This window comes from Zootermopsis nevadensis, unplaced genomic scaffold (assembly GCF_977971745.1).
Source record: "Zootermopsis nevadensis isolate Lab colony 2312 unplaced genomic scaffold, Znev_1.0 Znev_ptg000061l, whole genome shotgun sequence".
Classification (NCBI taxonomy): Eukaryota; Metazoa; Arthropoda; class Insecta; order Blattodea; family Termopsidae; genus Zootermopsis; species Zootermopsis nevadensis.
This window is the reverse complement of record NW_028259192.1, coordinates 13223797-13244435: the sequence shown is the minus strand read 5'-3', so window position 1 is coordinate 13244435 and position 20639 is coordinate 13223797. Positions and strand designations below refer to the sequence as shown.

The following is a 20639-nucleotide window of genomic DNA, read 5'->3' as shown; positions in this document are numbered from 1 at the left end:
TTGTCAATGACCACGGTCAGAACAGACGAAGAAATGTGTAGCTATCTGCCATGGTTTACTTAACGCCGATTTTTGAACTGCAATATTTATATGGCGTCTAATGGACGGATGGTGAGAATAATTAACTAAAAGGACAAGGCTATAGATGTAACTCTTACGGTTTTTTCGTCAATGTTCTATACCAGCAATGTCTTATTCATGTCGTATTTCTGAATACGTACTAACGATTAAAACCTTTATACATAAGTACTCCATATTAACATTTATTGGACTCATTTATTTGCCTTATTTGTATCGACCATCATCAGTGGCACCTGGATATATCTGCATATCGAAAGTTTTCTGTATCATACAATTTTGGTAATGCTCACACAGCGGAACAATCCTGACGACTTTCATGTTTCCGTAACTACAAATTTCCTTGAAAGGGCCTGGTTGTGGTAAGTCTTGCAGAGACAGGTGACTACTAAAAGGACATTCGGAATGCGTGTATGAAGCCAGAAGAAAATATTTTGATGGCGGCCTTCTAAGTTATGATGCGGTGTTATCTAGTAATGACACTCACTACAGGTTAATGGCGATATAATTTATTTCTTGCAATCGTTCTGGTTAAACGCTTTTCATACCTTGCAGACTAAGCACAGTTCAGTTCATTGTACTGTTTCGCTTGTTCACTGTAGTCAGTCAGTCATGGGACAGAGATGACGCCACAGCGCAGAACGTCAGTTGCCATGGCTGTGATCTGGAGCCCAGACCAGCTCAACATATCACGTGACGACAAATATGGCCCACCAAATCGATATACCGGGTCGGTCAATGAACCCTCGTCTACAGTGAACCTCCCAGTGTCCAAATGCATTTCCTCGTCCTTAAAGTCAAATTTTTATGCACAAACAGCTGCCACACTGCATGTACGCCGGAATGGAAGTAGCGTTCTATTTTCAAAACTATGTCAGCTGCTCCCACCTTCCTAAATCCATGTCTCATTTCCATTGCCTTCCACACACTTACAAAGACAATATCCTCGAATTAGGGAATTACGATTTACGAATTTTCGCTGCAACCTACTATGTTAATATACACCTGTTTTTCTATTTACGAACATCATTTTCGTGTCAATGAAGAACCAACCTTCGGCCTAGGGTCAAACGCCCGCTTTGTAACCAACGAACTCACGTCAACAATACCTCCTTCACTTTCTTGATGAAGACGTTAATTTTAACATTAATTCTTAAAGAAGAATTAACCAATTTCCTATCACTGAGTCTTTATTAATATTATTATTCGTACAGTAATTAAGGTTTTAACAAAGACAATTGTTTGATTTGTTTACGTAAGTTATTATGTTTATACTTAACAACAGTGCAATGTAAACGGATTTAACACTTCAATAGTGCTTTACAGTTCCTTTATAGGTAACGACTATCATACAAAATTAGTACCGTCCTCCTTTCTGACATGTGTAAACTAGAAAAAAAATAATGTGATTTCTCTGGTAGTCGGGAACCAGTCAGAATTTCTTTACATTGAAATTAATGGGAATTTCATTTTAGATTTACGAATTTTCACCTTTCGAACAGTTTTATCGAATGAATTACGTTTGTAAACCGCAATTATTGTTGTTATTATTACATCTGTTGACGGGAAATCCAAAAATAGTCAGAGCACTTAACAGATGCATATCATAGGAAAAAGCGCAGTGAAATGGAAGACATGGCCTGCTGAATGAAGGACAGTCGACACCGAGAATGGTCGACCACTTCCACGCACTCTTCAAAGGCAGAATCGAACAACGCGTTTGCTGGGGATATAAAGAGTATCGGAGAGTTTGGGGCTGCTACAACGATCACTTCGTAACAAAAGCACATTCTAAATCCATATAAAAACTAAATTGAGACAAATGAATAAACTACATTTTTTCTGGGGTCTACGTTCACGGAGGACAGTTCAGAATTTAAAAATCTTATCAACTGATTAAGAAATCCCCCGTCCCTTATAAAGCTACGAGCCTACATGCAGGGAGCGAACTTATGTATTTTATTTATTGTTTATGCTTTATTAAACGATTCTGTCATTATCCCAGGTAATAAAGCGCTGGATAATAGAATGATTAATGAATAATGAACTCTAAAGGGCGTGGTTTAATTTAAGAAACGATCCCTGTATTTGATTTGAGGGACAGGCGAAAATTACTGAAAAATAAGTCAGAATAGCTTGACTCCGGGCCTTGATTACCACCGGATTTTCCGAATACAACCTATGTCTCACGCAGTTTCGTCACTATTAAACCATACAGGCTTACGGTTTAATGCATAAGGTGACTGTCATTGACACGCCTTATCACCATGTGGAGGCACGGCGATAATTATGGAAAATATATGAGTTACCACAAACTTTCGTTCTTCGAACCTGATGCCTGCATAAGAGTGTCGCCATGACCTAACAGGTCGACGGATCGAGGAGGAGGCCTATATAAGTTCGACTTACGTAGATACAAGCATTAAGTATTTGTTTAATATAAGAAATAGACAATTTCATTGTTTCAAGAATAGTTTATTTAAAAATAACTATGTATCATAAACGTAATAGGCTCAGGGTCAAGGGCAAAGACTGCACTCACGTATTTTTTACGTTCCTGTAAAAGTAAATTTGTAGTGTACTTCATTCGTTTCTTTAAAAATGCATTTACGAAGCGAACGCAGGACTGGGATATTTTCGTTGTATGATTGGCAGTGTTTCTGAGGACTGGTCATGCTGTACCTCAAGGTCAGACATTGACATGCTGCGAGTGCGGTTCAGTTATAGTCTGTTTGTGCCGAGTGAGTATGGCGTAAAGATGACGGTTCAACGAACGGGTTGTACCAAAGAGAAGCAACACGCAATAGTGCGTTTTCCGGCGTCTGAAAGAATGAAAGGGGCAGAAACCCATCAAAAATTTCCTGCCAAGTATGGACAGAACTGTTTGCCACAATAAAGTGAGTACAAGTTTAAAAGCAGTCGAACCAGTGTTGTCGATGCACACAGGAGAAGACACCCATCCACATGCCCAAGGAAACAAAACATGGAAACTGTAGGGTAACTACTGCGGAGAGACGGACAGACAAAGCATGGTCATTCCTATTTGCGTTCATTTCATGTACATCGTGTAAAGAACTTATATACTTACTGAAACTCATTTCAGAGCCAAACATGAGATTTAATTCGTGCCGTTTTCATTCAGCCTTTACAAGAACCTAACCAACCACGTGACCATTTAGTGGCGATACAGAAGAATGAGTGAGGAGGCGTCTTAGAAAAAGGAATTCAGATCGCAATATAAGAAAGCAGTAAAATTCCTATCTTCACTCGCTTTCGTATACCAAATACTTAGATGCACGCCGAATTTTCTTCCAGAATTATTGTATCCCGCCCACTATTCCTGCTGTGTGCACATTTATCCAACCATTTGAATTTCATCTCACGTACGATTGCTCAGACCATGCAATTGGCCGAGCAGAAAAGCGTAGCGTAGCAATCACTGCACCACTGTGTGAAGTGTGAAGTGTGTACATGTGTGCAAGTAGGGATGCAGACGAAACAGGGGAGGAGGCTTGGGGTAGGTCTGGTTCCACGGATAGAATAGGATGGTAAGAGCGTCTGGCCGGGGTCACAATAGGTCACAGACAGGCTGCGTTCATTTTCAACCCCAAAAGGGGTTTTGGAAGAGAAATTAAGCTACATTCCAGTTTCAACATTTCCTTTGAAGTAACACGCTTTCCGGGTCTTCATAATAATTAAATGCTGGCCAAAACAGTGTTAAAACAAACAACCGAGGAAAACGTTTTGTCGTTAGACAAGAGGATGGAGACAATTACATAATAAGCAGCTGCATAATTTGCACCCTTCACTAAATATTAGCTGTTAGACGAAGAAATGATGACAAGATGGGCGGTGCATGCAGCAGGCATTGGGGTAGATGATAAACTTGCATAATGTTAATCGGAACACCTTAAACGATGCCATAATGTGGGAGACCTAGGCGCGGATGGCAGGAAATATAAATAAGAATCATAAATAAGGTGTTGAGGTTATATATTTGATTCGACTGGCGGGAAATTTCTTATAAAGTTTTGTAACTGTCATCTTCTGAAAAAGGACTCTTAGCAGTAAGCGAATGGCGGTAATGAGTTGTATTTTAATTCCTAGAATCATATGCTTGTAGTGAATAAAAGGTAGGAACGTACACGAAGTGTAAACTATTTCGAAACAAATTCGTTGCTTCAACTTCGACGTCTTATTTTATGCAAATATTGCGAATTATTGTAGTAAAATATAGACAAAAATCCGTATTTCTCAAGAGAAATAAGCATACAACAAACCGTTTACTTACTAAAATAAATTTCAGTTTCGGGGATATTTCAAGAAACACGTTATTTCGCTGTTTCCCGTTTAAAATTAAATTTGAATTATAACGCAATGCAATTTTTAAGACGCATTATTAAAACCTTAAGCCACAATTTACAGATATCACCAACAACTCCAATCGTTACACCGTAGAGAGTGAGAAGAAAATATTTCCGGACAGTTGTAAACCGGGATGGTTGTCTCTTGCGTTATAACGCCGTGTAGTCTGGTGGAAGTTTACCAAAGTTTACCATCGCCCTAATGATGGAGGCAGCAAGGACCTCTGAAATGTTGGCAAACTTCTACCAGACTATACGGCGCTACAACCCAGAAGATAAGCATCTTCGGACTCACCGCCGCGAAGACCTCAAAGCCTACTTAATTCGTAAACCTGATAGATTGGTCTGCAGCGAGAGGGAGCGAAGAATAGGATTAAGACGATAATAGAGAATAATACACTAATCTGGTTAAGGAGTGAGTTGTTCCATACTTGAAAGGAGTGCCATTGCTGGCAGTGTCAATAAAGAGGGTGTTGGTGTTGGTCACGGATATCAGTCTCATCCTTACACAGCACTGCATTGGCGTAGAACCAAAGGCCTCGGAATCTTTCTCTACCGTTAGAGTTAACTGGCAGAATCCTTCTGTGGGGAAGCTAACATTTAACAATGCGAAATTCTTGAACATAATCCAGACTCCTGTATTACTCCCACAAAACTAAGCAGCTTCAGAAGCTCAGTCGCTTAGTTACCTAACTCATAACATGAAGCACAGTTGCGTCTGAAAACTGATTGTCGTTCTGGTAGTCAAGAAATTCCGCGTATTTTATGAACACAGTGTTCAGATATACTCGCCGTTGGAGCTTTCTCTGAGTCAGATGAATTCATTCAAGCTCTAGGTAACATTTTTTATTATGTTAATGTTTTTTGCTGTGAGAGGACCCCTGGTCCAACGCCCAAGTTGCAGAACCTGATCCTAGCCTGTTGTCTGCGACTGGTTTTTTCTGTGTGCACTCGACTACTGCACTGTCCTCCCGAAACATGGTTCTCTGTACGTAACGCCAGAAGAGACCATTCTTAAGAATTTCAGTTATGGTATATTAGTAGGCATATTACTAGGTTTTCGAACACCTTTGGGTGTTTTGTTTAGAATACTAGACGATGGAAAAAGTCCAGAAACCCAGTTATACTGACCACTTAGGAGACCGAAGCGTAGATGAGAGGAAGATATAAAAATGGATCTTAAGTAAAATGTGGACTGGATTCGAATGGCTGAGGATGGAATACAGCGATAGGTTCCTGTGAACATATTAATGAATTTCAGGTTCCATAAAAGGCCAATAATTTCTTGTTTAAGCCATGCTCTGGGCCACAAACTACAGCCTGTCCTATTGATACCGGAGTTAAAGCAGCAAGGCGTGAGGCTAGTCACTCATTTCCATAAAGTGCGGAGATTAAGAATGTGTGGGAGTTTACCTCCGATTCGAATACGTCTTTATTGCACAGTGCGTAAGCATAGAAGTTACTTTACCTTTAACGATGTTAGGAAGACGGGTTAAATAGTGTCATTTAATGAAACACACACTGCCCCCATCTAAATATTCTGTAATATTACCGGGGCTAAACCATGTAAACCCACCCACATGGTGAAGCAAATGTTACAAATTATAAGTAGTTTAATCCACCAGAAGAGTACACGTGAAAGAGAAATGTAACCCGCTTTGCCTCTTACACGATCCATTTCTTTATAATGGAAACGTAGTACAAACAGTGTAACTAAACTAAAGTTTTCATTTGAGAACTCATTTTGAACAACCAGCTATCTGCTAGGTACAGTGGAGGTGCAGATGCAGACTTTGCAACAATGAGACAGCACAGCACAGCCATAAAAGTCATTACTTGGCGCAATGTATGGTGCAGGCTACAGGGGTAATTCGGCTTGGCAATTCGCCGTTCTCATCCTCCACATGACTTGTTTGTAGACAAGCAATGGATGCACTTTTTGAAAACACTCCATCTTCCCTCCGCTGGGGATTCTCTTAATGGACCCATGTTTTGTGCTATCATATTCTCTGTCTCGCTCATCCACCATCAACATCCCTCAGGATGCCGTTATCTCCCTCTCTCTCTCTTCTTCCACTCTTATGCAATTCCCAAGTCCCGGACCTACACCAAAACTTTATATCTGCATTATAAAATGGGTTCTTTCCCCTCCACACAAACAACTTCTCTGAGTATTTTGCTCCCCCAATATAGTTGGAGTTGAGGCAGGTCTGGGAGCATCGTACTCCACTCATTGCATTTCAGAGAACACTCCACTCACTATCACTAGCCTCTTCAGATTCGCTTCGGCGCCTGCCTCCTTCCCATGCATTGATTTGTTTGTTCTGTGTTCACTTCTTCATAAAGGCGTCAACGAATGCATTTCATAACAGACACTTTCTGTTACTGCAAAAGCTGCTGATTCAGCCACCTTGAGGAATGCCTATTCATCACTGATTCTACAGTTAAAGGGGAAAATAATATTATCGACCTGATGATGGAAGCAGCAATCACTTCTGAAACGTCCGTTAACATCTACCAGACTACACGACGCAACATCCCAGAACACAGTCATCTCAGCGCGACTGAAAAATACGTAGTCGCCGTTAGGGATCCGAGAGGCTACATCTCTCCGATTTAATTGCTAAATGGTAATACTTCAGTAATTCAACTGGTAAAAGCTTGCAAAAGCCAACAGTCGATAAGCTCATCAAGGAATTCTCCGCCCTTTACAGAATTTATAGTTTCATCTCATGTTCACGAGATACCACCAGTAAACCGTATCCTGGGCCAGTTGAATCCAATCCACACCTTAGTTCTTTAATGCCAATTTCAATTTTATCCTCCCATCTAAAATTCGTAGTCGTAGACTCAAAAGTTGTGTTCTCATACATATTATTTTTATTACTCTAAGAATATACGGTTTTGAGCACAAGTTTTGAAACTTATTAAACTTTTTTCAGTCCTCTCATTTCCTGTCTCTTGGGTCAAGTTATTCTCTTCAAAACTTTGTTCTTAATTCCCTCAATTGATGTTTTTCTCTTAGGGTAAGAGACTGTTTCACAAACATATAAAACAACAAACAGGGTATATATTTTAAACTTTAGGATAGTAGATTGTATGGGAAGATTTTGAACTGAATAACAGTAGGCATTCCCCAAATGCTAGCTATTCGAACTTCTTCATAAATATAATATTTCTTATATTATTGTTGACTTTGTTTAATGCACACACGCACAGTATAACCAGAGAATGGAAAAATATGAATTGTAAGAAACCATCGTGTATAAGAAAGAGATAACATTTATTTTATGCAGACTATCACGTGTTATTTGCGAATTTTAGAGATGTCTCACAAAGAAATCTGCAAGTACTTACACGAACAGCGGAACAATTTCATGAAAAAATTTTCGTTCATAAAATTATACTCTGCCTGTTTTATGTTGAGACCTGGGGCTCGCCTTGCGTAGCCACAGACAGGGCCCCTTCGAAGAACAGACAGACCTCAGTACATATGGCCCTTTAGGACAAATCATTATAGGCATTAAGGTTCTGTTAGATTTGAGAACAAAAGGTAAGCATATAAGCGTGTATGCACAATAATTTACGAAACTGGTGAAGTAACGTCCCGGAGTGTTACATCGAGTTTGGCGTCGTTGTAATCGGGCACTATCCTGAGCCAGTTCTACCAACTTCCTATTCTCATTAAAATTCATGTTAATACTATCCTCCAATCCCCCTTCTTGACTTTCCAAGTCATTGTCATTGTGTACACATTCCTTGTCTCGCCTATTCCTTTCACATACCCAGCCCATCGCAGGCTCCTTGACGCCCTGCAACAGGCCTATTTGATCCTATTTGATATCCTGTATAAAGCGAAGGAAAACATGCCACAAGCCACTGATTTAAAATTATCCTTCGATGAAGTAGCTTATCGAAAGTGACTGTCTTCTACATACCGTCGCCGTAAGAACCTAAAAATTCATCGAGCTGCTTATAAACACGAAGAGAAATTCTTCAGTCACATTCCTGGTGAATATCTTCATCTGAAGCGATGTTACATTCATGTGGCAGTCACGTGATCTTAATGTGGGCAACTATCAAGTACGAATTCCAGATCTCCGAGGCCAGACGGCCCCTCACTGTTCTGTATTTGATCAGTCATATAGCCTGTTGTCCCGAAACATTTCTTCGTAAATCTTACTAACAATATTGTGACTATTTCAGAAGTCATTAATTTTAATTTACAAGTCTTCCAAGCAGTGGAAGACATCCAAAAACGCCCAACCAACACACATTCGCCCCGAGGATGGCTAATTCTATATCTGCCGAATCGTCGGATAACTTTCAACATTTGACGCGACTCGCCCCGACAACCAAAGTTTTATATTTAACTCCAGCAGCAAAAACATAAGAACAAGTATTTAATAATTTTTGGTTTATTCAACGACACTTGCGTTTGTTCAGGCTACAAAGCCCCGAATTATAAGATGATTAGTGAATCATATAGAACGAAACGGTCCTGGCCTACTTTATAGAACTATCTCAATAAATATCTGGAACAGAATGAAAAACCTGTCAAGAGTATTTGATCTTCGGGATGAAATTTGAAACCGGTATCTACCGAATAATAATCAGGGGTACTAACTGCTGTACTATGACATTTGATGGCCCAGTTTAGTTCTCCATAAAAAATATAAATTTTACGTTGAAGAAGAAACCTCTAGAATGAGAAAATCTTACAGTAGATGCTGTAACAATATGAAATGAATTGGGCTAGATCAGGAGAGGCAGGCGTTTATATTAGCGGTACAATAGAATTTACTACGGCGAAGTCCAATGGCATTTGTTAAACAAACAGACTTCAGTAGCGAAGGTCATTACAGCGCCACTGAAGGCCTTGCTTTGAGGATGTGCTCATTGCAGTCACAAATTCTATGGCTGGCTGCCTTGAATGAATCAGACACATGAGTTTTAAAATGTGTACGTAACATATCTTCACGGGGTCAGCGAATAAGTCTAAAGACCAAAAAGAAAACCGAGGACAGAATTAACAGAAATAAAGAAAAGCATAAAAAAGTAATTGTAGAAAGGTTAAAGCCAGAAACAGAAAAAGAGGAGGGAAGATAACAATAAAATAACAAAAAGAAAGATAGATACAAATAAGATAAAAAAGTGGGAGAAAAGAAACCAAACCCTTAATTTACATATTTATTAAATACTGACTAACTGTCTAGGCACAAATATAAAATGAAATAAAACAAGGAGAACGTTTCGCCACATCAATGCATTAGAGCAATAGTTTTCAACCTATGGGCCATAAGAATGCCGTTTGTAAAATTATCTCTCTGAAAAATTACTTGCATTTAAAGTAAAATAAAAAACAAAACAGCAAAATAGCTGTTTCAACTACACTTTCTTTCAGCGCAAATAATCCAAATTTACGACTCTAAAAGGAGATGACAAAATAAAACTCCTCAACAGGCTATTGTTTCTGTCAGTGGGTCACCGATTCCAGTCTTTCAGAAAAGTAGGTCGCAGAGTCAAAATCCCCTGCTCAAGAACATGAGTTTCACAATTGATCGACTAAATTGAAAATTGAAAGGACCGTGGGATGAAAAATGAATGATGTTTACTTTAAGCAAGCAGCAAAGGAATCAATCATGCCCACGAGAAAAGCAAACCCATCAATCAAGACAATTTGCATGCCTTTCGGTCAGAGCTATTAGTGTTAGGGTGTTTATACACTTTAAAGGCCTGTACTTATGTTTCTACAAATGACTTAACCAATAGTTTAGCCATCTGTGAGGGTGTTTTAAGTCATGAAAGTTCCACTTCCACAACTTGCATGATTACTGCAGCTACAGAACAAGAAACATGCAAGGAGAGTGCAATCATGACCTATTTCTAAAGCTCTCTCCATGTATAAGCCTGTCCTTACTCTCAGTTACGTCACAAAGTCACTGTATAAACCAGACCTTAATACACTGTCATATAGCTGGAGTTCATGTTCATATTAGCCAGGGTGTAGAACGAAAACAAAACTGGAAATCTATTATTTTTTATGAACGTGTTACATATAATAAATCTTTTCAAAAATGTTCCAGAATTTAAGTATCTGAAACAAAATAATGTAAATGAGGTTAAAGATAAATTCGAAGAAAAACAATAGAAATGCTTCTTATTATTCATTTCGAAAACGTACCCCGTCTACTTCACAAAATTCAGTAGTTCAGAAAACAATCTATACTAAGCAGTTATTTTGACAGCTGTAGATGAACCGTCTGATTACTATCCAATTCAATAATATTGGTTGGAAATGTGATACGTCAGAGTCTTACACTACTACACAGACTGAAAACATCAAGCAGTTAAGAGTAGCTTGTAGTGAGCGCACTTGTAATGTGTTCTGTGGGTGTTGCGATAATATTCTAGATTAAATCACTGTGACACTGTGAGGTAATCTTAAAGCTGTACCCATTACAACACATGAAAGCCTGTTGTCTGTTGTTCGTTCAGTGGTTGTGGAACGAATGTTTTTAGGATGGGTCGTCACTCACCGCGAATTCCTAGCAGGGCTTTTCTCCTGGTCTGTGGACTGTACTTTGCAACTGCTAATGCATTGAGCAATCGTCATGCAGAAACACTGCGGTAAATACTGAGCACAAAGCTGGTCCACGGCAATATCCCCATGTATTAATAAGACTGCCTGCATAATCAATGTTCTTAATTCAGTACATTTATTTAAAAAGAGAAATAACGTATGATAAGGTGTCTTACAACACCATATAGACAGACCAACAAGGCTTCTATACTGTTAACCTCTGCCTTGATGCATCAAAAATTAAACACAAAATTGTTGTTCTAGACATTATAGCGACCTCTCCCTGCTTTAAACAACGCACGATGTTTATCAATGGTAATATTTGTCTCGTTTCAAGTAAAGTCGTACTAGAATTAAAAAACAAAACAAAAGAAATCTCGTACATATGACCTCAGTTATAGCGCGGAAGAAAAATAACGTTATCAAATTAATTCTCTTTACAAGATGATATGTATGTTTGCTGAAATTGTTAACACTGATCCTCGAATAAAACAATGGAAAATTATCTCAGTTTTAACCAGTTCTGTGTGGCGAGTATGACGGTTTACAGCGTACAAAATACAGATCTGGAAGTGCAGTAAATATAAATGCAGAGTTAATTTCTATTAGCCTTGTACATTACCAACATAAGAACTCAGACAGCGAGCTACAAAGTTCTGTTGTTGGGAAATAACGTTTATCCCTTCTCTTCCCCCTGCCTCTTACTTCTAACGGACTTGGAACGCACAGATTCGCCCCGGTTACCGTACATTATGTTCATGTCTTCTCACCACAATGCGAAACTAAATCACAGTATGAAGCTAGAAAAAGTTCTCCTAAAATGTGCCGAAGTTGAAGTACTTGTAAACTATAGTAAGAATTTTGAATTACTTTAGAGAAGAACTTACTAGACAATTAAATTTTGGGAATGTTTCATATAAATTCGGGTGCTATTTTAAATGCTATTTTAAATGTTAATGAATTTCTTAGTCCGATATAACTAGCACAACGACTTACAACTTATCTGTTCCATGTAGTCAGATAATGACGAATTATGTAACATATTTGCTCTACACTAACGACGATAAATTTACATCGAAAAATGCAAGTGTGTATACAACATTTAGTCTCGCCTAGTGTAAACGGCAAAATCAGGTCACTTGTAGGCTTCTCACTAATGTCGCAATAGAATGGTAAATTCACTGGTAATTATGGGGGCACTATTTTAACGGAAGAAACTTAATGAGCCGGGAGTACAAATAGAAATTCTGCAAAACAATGTTTCTCATCTGGTGGCCCGCGATATAATTTATGCCATAACCAAATATGAAGCTAGCGTTTGACACAACTGAAAGGACCATTTCTTCTCAGGGCTGAATATGGAGACAGTAGTCACTATTTGAATAAAAATTTCCTTGGATATTTTCCATCTTCTAAGAAATAATAAAATAGAAAACGACGTTTCGGAGATGGGGCTCTATCTCCGTCTTCAGGTACCTACTCAGTTGGGTTCAATAGATAGAGCTAATCCCTATCTTATTATTTCTTAGACGATGGAAACTATCCAAGAAAATTTTTATTCAAATGACTCAACATCGTCACGAACTTTTAGAGTAGGCACTATGTTTCTCCGAGATTCTTGTATCCATCTACAAGTTCACATGGTGTTATAACCCACGGGAACAACATCGACATCTTCGCCTCAGATTTCATATTGTTTGAATTCGAGTGTCTTCTGAGATGTTGGCCGTGTAGTCCGTGTAGATGTTTCAGAGGTACTTTCTGCCTCCATTATCATCACCCTGATGACTGAGGTAGCACGTCTTCTGAAACATCGGCAAACTTCTACCAGGATACACAGCGCAAAATCCCGGAAGACAGTCGTTATATTCCGTTCCTGCAATTTATCTAAGGCTGAAAATTCCTATCAAAAGTAGGCCCAGTAAATAATTAAGCATGACTATTAACAAAATACATTACAGTACAAAATACAGAGTACATTAATGAAAGATTAAAGGACAGAGAAAATGAAATAAAGATGAAGGTGTCGTTATTATTATCCCACCTATTCACCACTTTATAGGACCTGAGACAAACCTTACCCCTGAGGAAACATAGTGCAGCAGCTATTTCCGAAATACATTTTGTTTTAATATGTGTTACACATTGTATAGTTTTGTAGTGAGGGATTACTATATATTTTACAACAGCGTCTTTCGAATGATGTACGAAGATCATAAAATGACAGTTTTTTTAAACTCCCTGATGTGTTCGCCCGGGATGTTGGCCAAATATTTTCTGAGTTTCTTGGAGACAGTTTCAGTTGCTCCTACAATTATTGGAATTACTTTTGCTTTTACTTTCCAAATTCGTTGAACTTCAATGAGAAGGTCCCTGTATTTCAAGATCTTCTCTGCTTCCTCCTTAATTACATTTCTATCGGTTTGTATTGCTATATCAATTAAGAGAAACATTCCAGTTTTGTTTCGAATTATAATATCTGTTTTTTTATTTGGAACAGTTCTATCTGTTTTGACTTGTTGATTCCACAAAATAGTTATATATTTGGTCATTATTATTATTATTGTTTTTGTTGTTGTTGTCGTCGTCAGTGAGTCAATTCCTCATGCGAAGAGCCTGCACTGGAAATTTATTTTTACAGTAAAGCAGCTGCACAAATGCATAACTATTTTCGCACTTGGGGCTCCATCTGCCGCTAGTGGGATATTGGCTTCCTTCTCGTGAATGGAGATAATCAACACGCAACCGTCTTGAACCGCATGCACTGTACTTCACATTCCGTAACGGCAGAAGTGAATCTCCGTGTTCACAGCGGAATAAATGAATAGATCGAGACACATAACAAGTAATGGAAAACTGCATTGTACAGTCCAGATATTTGTAAGAGGCCGGCGGGCTCTAAGTGCGCAATAAACTTGGATTCTAAGTGGGGAGGCAAGGGAGAGAAGAAAGGGTCACCAAACATGCAGAGTTCGAAAGAAAGAAAGCGCCAAGAGGAACGTAAATGCAAATAAGAAAGCTGGAAATAAAGAAAGAATGGTAAAAACCTCTACACGATTGTGGGACTCGTCTGAATTTTTAGCGAACCCCTCAACATATTTTTTCTCCAGGAATTAATTGAAGTTTATACAGTAAAAATAATAAATTTCACAAAATTAGGGTCTACAAATTCCCTAATGCTTCAGGCATTCGGCCCAGTTCCAAAATGGGTATCATCAATAGCTTACACATACAATACACTCTACTGACATAGTTTTCCAACCGTTCTCATAATGTTCAAGGGATATGATAGTTGATGAGACCCTAATTCTTCCAATAATGACACCATAATATCGTTTCAGTAATAGTGCACTGCGGATTCCGTCAAGAACTGGTCATTAATCAACTCAGAGTTACGCAGAAATTATCATCTTCAGCACGGTCAAAATCAATAGCATTTTCCTTCACTTTCTACGATCTACCAGCAGAACAAAGATAATGTTACTACAACTTTAAATAAAAAGACTCAAACATGAAGAGAGAATGAGACTGTGACATTCTTCAAAGTTCCTAATAGGCCCATACGTAAGTCCGTCTGCCGCGTTGTAAATGCATCCAGGCAGCACAGAAATGAGCCTAGATGCTCAGGTTATTTAAATACGCCGTTTTAACTTAGTTACTGAGAACATGATAAATGGTAAGCAAATATTTGGAAGACGATCGTAGCATATTTCAAGGCAATATCACGGCGTTTGACTGAAGACAAGCACGAAGTCATCAACAAGGACAATGAGGCAACAGAGATTTGAACTAAATACCTCCCTAATACAAGTTTACAGTGTCACCGATACACTAACGTTGTAATGCAATAAATTACTATTAATTAGGCTTCATATATTTCAAAATATATATACGAATTGGAACAGAATCATCTTAACCTCATCAGCAATTACAATAGTCAAAGTTATTTATCAGGCTATACATCAGACGCGTCACCTAGCAACGTCGTAATCTCATAGCTCTCTCTGAGTGTCAAACGTTAACTCATCCACCGTCAGGTTTGAATCATGGAATAACTAAGAAGTACAAAGAAAAAGAAACGACAGAGAATGGACATTCCTACAAGCACACACTGTACACTACGCCTCCTTCCTTCCCTCTTTCCAACAAACTGTGCATCTGGGCGGCTCTTGCACTTGATATATTGCATGAATAAAATACAATCTCATCTCTGGCAAATAAGATATGATCTCTGCGTCATAAAGAGAATTTCATAGTCAGAAGGCAAACAAGGCGACCTCAATTCCGCTTTTAAAACCACGTCCAGAACGGCCAGCATCCATAAGCAATAAGCCACCGAACCGTGAGATTTCAGGTTCTCACGGCGCGAGTACGAAGATGACTCATCTCGATCGCTGTGCCTTCCAGTCTGGTAAAGTTTACCAGCGTTTCTGAGGTGCCTGCTACCTCCGTGATCAGTGCGAAGATCTTTACGGCATTTATACGTAATTAAAGAACAAAGAGAACGTTAATATACGGTAGACACACAATGTAATAAATAAAATAAAGTATGAATTTCACAGCGCCCCATTCGTGTTACATGCCAGGACCATCTCATGTGACATTTTATCACAATAAAAATATTTGGCGATGGGTATAAATTGTGGAGCTATTAATTATGTGTCTTATGCCCCTGTTCCTCTGTCTTCTGGGTCGAAATAGACCTAGTGCCTTCAGTCGCTTGTTCTTAAACACCAAACATTCACATTCTTATCTATGATGACAGACCAAGTTTAAAACTTACAAAAATAAGAAGTGAAGTTATAGTACGTTTTACGCAAAATATGGGAAGACAATAATATTCTGTACTGGATGGCAGGCGACAAGCTTCGATTGGGTTTCTCTTAGCTCCGTTTCTATTATTTTCCAAATATTTAAACTTTGTCACAATTTCAAACTTATAACCGTTTATTAGATATGATTATTATTCTGTACCACGTAATTTTATTTCAATTTTTGTAGTTTACGTAATTATTATTTAATTTTAAATTGTTTAAATGTCTGAACACTTTATTTCAGGTGGCATCATGTTACTTTAGTTCTTACTAATGTCTTCAAGGGTAAAATAAACTGCTATTCCATCATGGACACTATTGGTATTCATGTGTGTACAAGGCAAATAAAAGACTTTTCTACTTTCAGCGTGAACAGTGCGCTACAAAATAATCCTTCAGCTACGTGCGTCACTGCTGCAAATTGCATCTGCTGATTTTCTTTATGTTTTCATCAGAAAAAATGCTTCATTTGAGGATTCCCTATCGATACGACAATATTTAGGATCATTACTGTGCGTTCAGTTTAGTTTTTTTCATTTGTTTGTTGCATGAATGAATTATGTTTGCCTGTCACACTCGCTGTTGTTGGCAAACACTCTAATAAAGGCACTGAATAGATTCGTAACATCGGAAATAAATTAAAAATTTGGACGTTCCGTACGAGTAGCTCCCACCGGAACCCCGGCCAGTTATTCTAACTGTATGCTGTCGCAGACCTCCGGAACTGGGCCACTGAAGGATAATCGTCTGATAAGCGGTTTCTGCGTAACCGTAAGCAAATCCTATGTTTGATCTTTCAAACTGTAAGATAACACTCAAAATGATTTTATCAAGCGCTTGTGAAATTCGTTGAACCAGTTCGGGAGGCGGGGGGCAAAGTTACGCCCTTCTGGCAACAGTTCAGACTGTCTTCCTTCCCAGATCAAATGCTTCCTCACGAATACTTGCTTTACTTTACTGAACTGTCAGCAGGACGGTGACGTCAAACAGGAACGCACGGCGAGAAAACAACAAAATGATTGTTGCCGCCATTAACTTGCAAAAAATCATGTGAAAATACTTCACTTTTCTTTTTCACATGATGTCTGTACGATAAAACTGCAACGCCACTGGCCACGACGCGATCTTTCCCCTCCCTCTTGCAGCCTCCTACACTCTCCTAGCGGCAATACACGGAAGTAACGTGGTCGTCTGCCCCGCTGCGGTCATTCACCCCACAACGAAACGGACCGGCAAACGGCTCGACACGGCACGTGCTTTACGTCGCCCAACTTGTAGCGGCACGGTTACGGGACTAAAGGACGGACGTTGAACCTCCAGGGTGAGACTGTTGGGAGAAATAAATCTGCAGCCTAATATTAAGTTCCGACTCGAACGGAAAAAGTGATCCCGATGTAAAGTTCATTTATTGTGATGCAATACTTCTAACAGACAAATTAATAAATTCATCTACACTTCATGGAAATTATTTAAAACGAACCATTCAGCATAGGCAATAGCTAGGAGATTCTAACAAGGAACTTGTCAAATATAACCATCTAGATCGTTGTAGCTAAACATCAACCCACTAATTATTCTCTGGGCCATATTTACATGAATTACGCTGCAGAATCAATTTACAAACCATTTATAATTTTAATAAAAAGAAACGTAAGTTATTTTTACTAAACTGCATTAACTATAAAAGCTAACTAAATTATTATGTAGGCTGCATGCTAATATTAGCACGAGTTTAGATAACTACTGGATCAACTTCAAACGATATTATTCAGGGGAGATGGCTCAAGCGAGACCAATGAACCGTTGTATTTCTGCCATCCGTAATTCTGCGAGCCACGAATTAAAGCTATGTAATTATAATTAATTTTAATAGCTTTCATACCTCATTTATGGTTGCTAAATTCGGATAGATCTCATTGAGCATTCTTTTGTTTGAATCCTTATTTGTTACAGTACACAATGGCTCGATATCTTAAATGATAATCATCCAATAAAACTGACAGAGATCTATCGCAAAACACAATGCCAAAGTTTTAAGATGAACGAATATCTTTTCTTTGTGAGACCTTCACGTGTATGACAGATTAATAAGGATTAAATAACAGCCTATAATCGTGGGATTTCCCATGCTCAGTTTTATGCATCCCCTGTAATCTTTAAAAAAATTTAAATATTTTACGTGAGATCCTCTATCCATTTTAATTTCGTCAGTTAGCTTTTAAAGATTATACAAAGATGGCTGTCTTCTGGGTTGTAGCGCCGTGTGGTCTGGTATAATTTTACCAACGTTAAAGAAGTCCTCGCCCTATAATGAAGACAGCAAGGACTTCTGAAACGTTGGAAAACTTCTACCAGACTACACGGCGCTACAACCCAGAAGACAGCCATCTTTGTACTCACCGCTGTGAGAACCTCAAATCAAACTTAGTAATAACTACAGTTCTTTAAATTTTCAGCCATACGAGAATTTAATTCAATCTACGTATAATAATTTTTACACGTGTATAGAAATCGACTATTGTCTAACTTAAATTGATTTCCCGTCTGTTTCATTTGCGTTCAACGTAACAATCACCATAAATACTAATAATCAATTAGATTCGAGGTAGATAACGTAATAGGTTTAAATATAATTCAGCGTAAAAGTTACCCGGGTGATTATGCACCTCGTATGGGACAGCATAGAAATATCATATTCTTAGCCTTGAAACTAGATGGAGTTAGTCGTAATCTTCACGCTCCGACCGCCCTAGCCCCGAAGACAACGCCTTCGATACAAGTCTGTGAAAGAAGTGCACTATGCATGCTGGATAAAACCCCGAGCCTTCCACCGCGAGGTCGGTCAATGGAACAATGAACTACTGTACACTTGCTCTCTTTTCTATTGCCAATAGTTAGTACTGACAAACGGGATTTAATCACTAAAAACACTAAAATGAACCACACTAACGTCACATACTTTTAACACTTACCTAATACTTTCCTATAGGAGTATTACATTAAGTACAAACAATTCGTGCAGAAACTTAGGCGACTTGTTTGAACTCGTAACTGTATCACTGTCCGATTCACATAACAGCCACATATGGCAGTGTATGAAATACTGCCAGAAATTATTATAAGATTTAAATTATAAGGCGGGTAATATTTATCGCGCCCACAAAGAATTATATACATTTACATTCTTGTGACCGTTTCCACATTCTCATTATCAGATTATAGTATCAAATAATTAAACACTAAAACTACACCTTCAACTGGTCTGTATAAGAAATTACGTCTTCCATGTTTAAAACACAGAATAACTCAGAAACGCTAACCCATCTTATACACGGTATTTCATTATCCACACTATATTTGAAACGTTTCCATAAAATTTGGAGATGCATTTAAATTTTTATTAAAATTGGACAAATACAATCGGCACTTTATGTGAAGGCCTACGTACATTTCTGTGCGCATCCAGAGTCTGACGCGCGTAACTCGTTAAATATTTATTAGAGCTAAAATATTTTCGAGCAGTAAGTTTTCAGAGAAAATGAAACATTTTATGTCCAACATCTTTCTCGGCAAGTGTGTACGGTTCTCCAAATACGGTGACTAAATGAAAGAACACTTATGCTGTGTCACAACTCGAGAAGTCGAGAACCACTGGGTAGACTGTGATCAATGTTTAAAAGACTGGAGATCCCTGGTCATCCGGCCCAACAATTTTTCGCCATTTGTAAGAGAGCATTAAAAGTTAACATTCGCGAACTGAAAATCTACAGGCGATAACAAAGTGAACGCTACGCGTAGGCCTACATTTCCTGACATGCTATTCGTGCAATTAGCTAGCGGGAACAATGGGAAATCCGGCGTTTCGTGGGCTCCTCCTATCTGCTCTATTTTATTTGGCCTTACAGTTCCATCGACTCCGTTAAAAATAGCCATTACCTTCCTGAGCGGAAATATTTCAGTGGTAAACTTTCTGTGGTCTATTTTTCTTATTTCAAGGTCAAATAAGACTGCAATAACACAGAAAGGCATAAAAAATTTGTATAAATACGACATTAAATTAATGTACTTATATTATGAATACTATAGCCACGGTGGTCTAGCGGTTAGAACGCTGGCCTTGTAATTATGGGGGTCTCGGGTTCGTTTCCCGGCGGTGCCCGAGTTTATAACTTGTGTTGGGCAAGGCCGTGGTCTAGGCAACACGGAGTTTTCCTCCGGGGGCTTCCCCGGTTTCTCCGTGGCATCCCAACAATTACTCCATTCACACACAGAAGAAGGCAATGGCAAACCACTTCTGGATCATCTGCCAAGAACGTATATGAACAGGTCCCAGTCCGAGAAAAGGATGGAAGGATCCTGTTCATATGGACCTGTCGTCAGACAGAACACTAAATAAATAAATAAATAAAATTATGAATACTATTTACCACAATACACCAAGCTGCTTTACTGAAACGTGGGAGACCAAGAATTTCAGTCTAGAAGGAAGGAGACGCTCAGAAGAAATCGCAAGCAAGTGGAAAAGCGGTTATGTAGGGACGAACTGTTCCCAACAATTTAAATTCTGTACATATGAAAACTAAAGATGAGTAACTTGTGACTTATGTAAGAAGGCCTTCTAGCTAAATGGAATCGCAATCTGATAATCAACAAAATAAAATTAAAAACATTTCAAAGAAATGACTTAAATCGAAACTGAAAAATGTAATGGTCACGTTACGCTTCTACATGACGATCAGAAGGCTAGACAATAACAGGAATTAATATGAGAAAAGAAACCTAGCTCAAATGTGTTTTCTG

General features: G+C 38.6%; 1 protein-coding gene and 1 long non-coding RNA gene across 5 annotated transcripts in view; both read right to left on the bottom strand.

The window, feature by feature from the left end:
- The window catches only part of Hr4 (nuclear hormone receptor 4), a 206375-nt gene that overhangs the window by 148828 nt on the left and 36908 nt on the right, over positions 1-20639 (bottom strand). The window lies entirely within an intron of this gene.
- The window catches only part of LOC110831238 (uncharacterized), a 71544-nt gene that overhangs the window by 26201 nt on the left and 24704 nt on the right, over positions 1-20639 (bottom strand). The gene's annotated exons all lie outside the window — the stretch shown is intronic.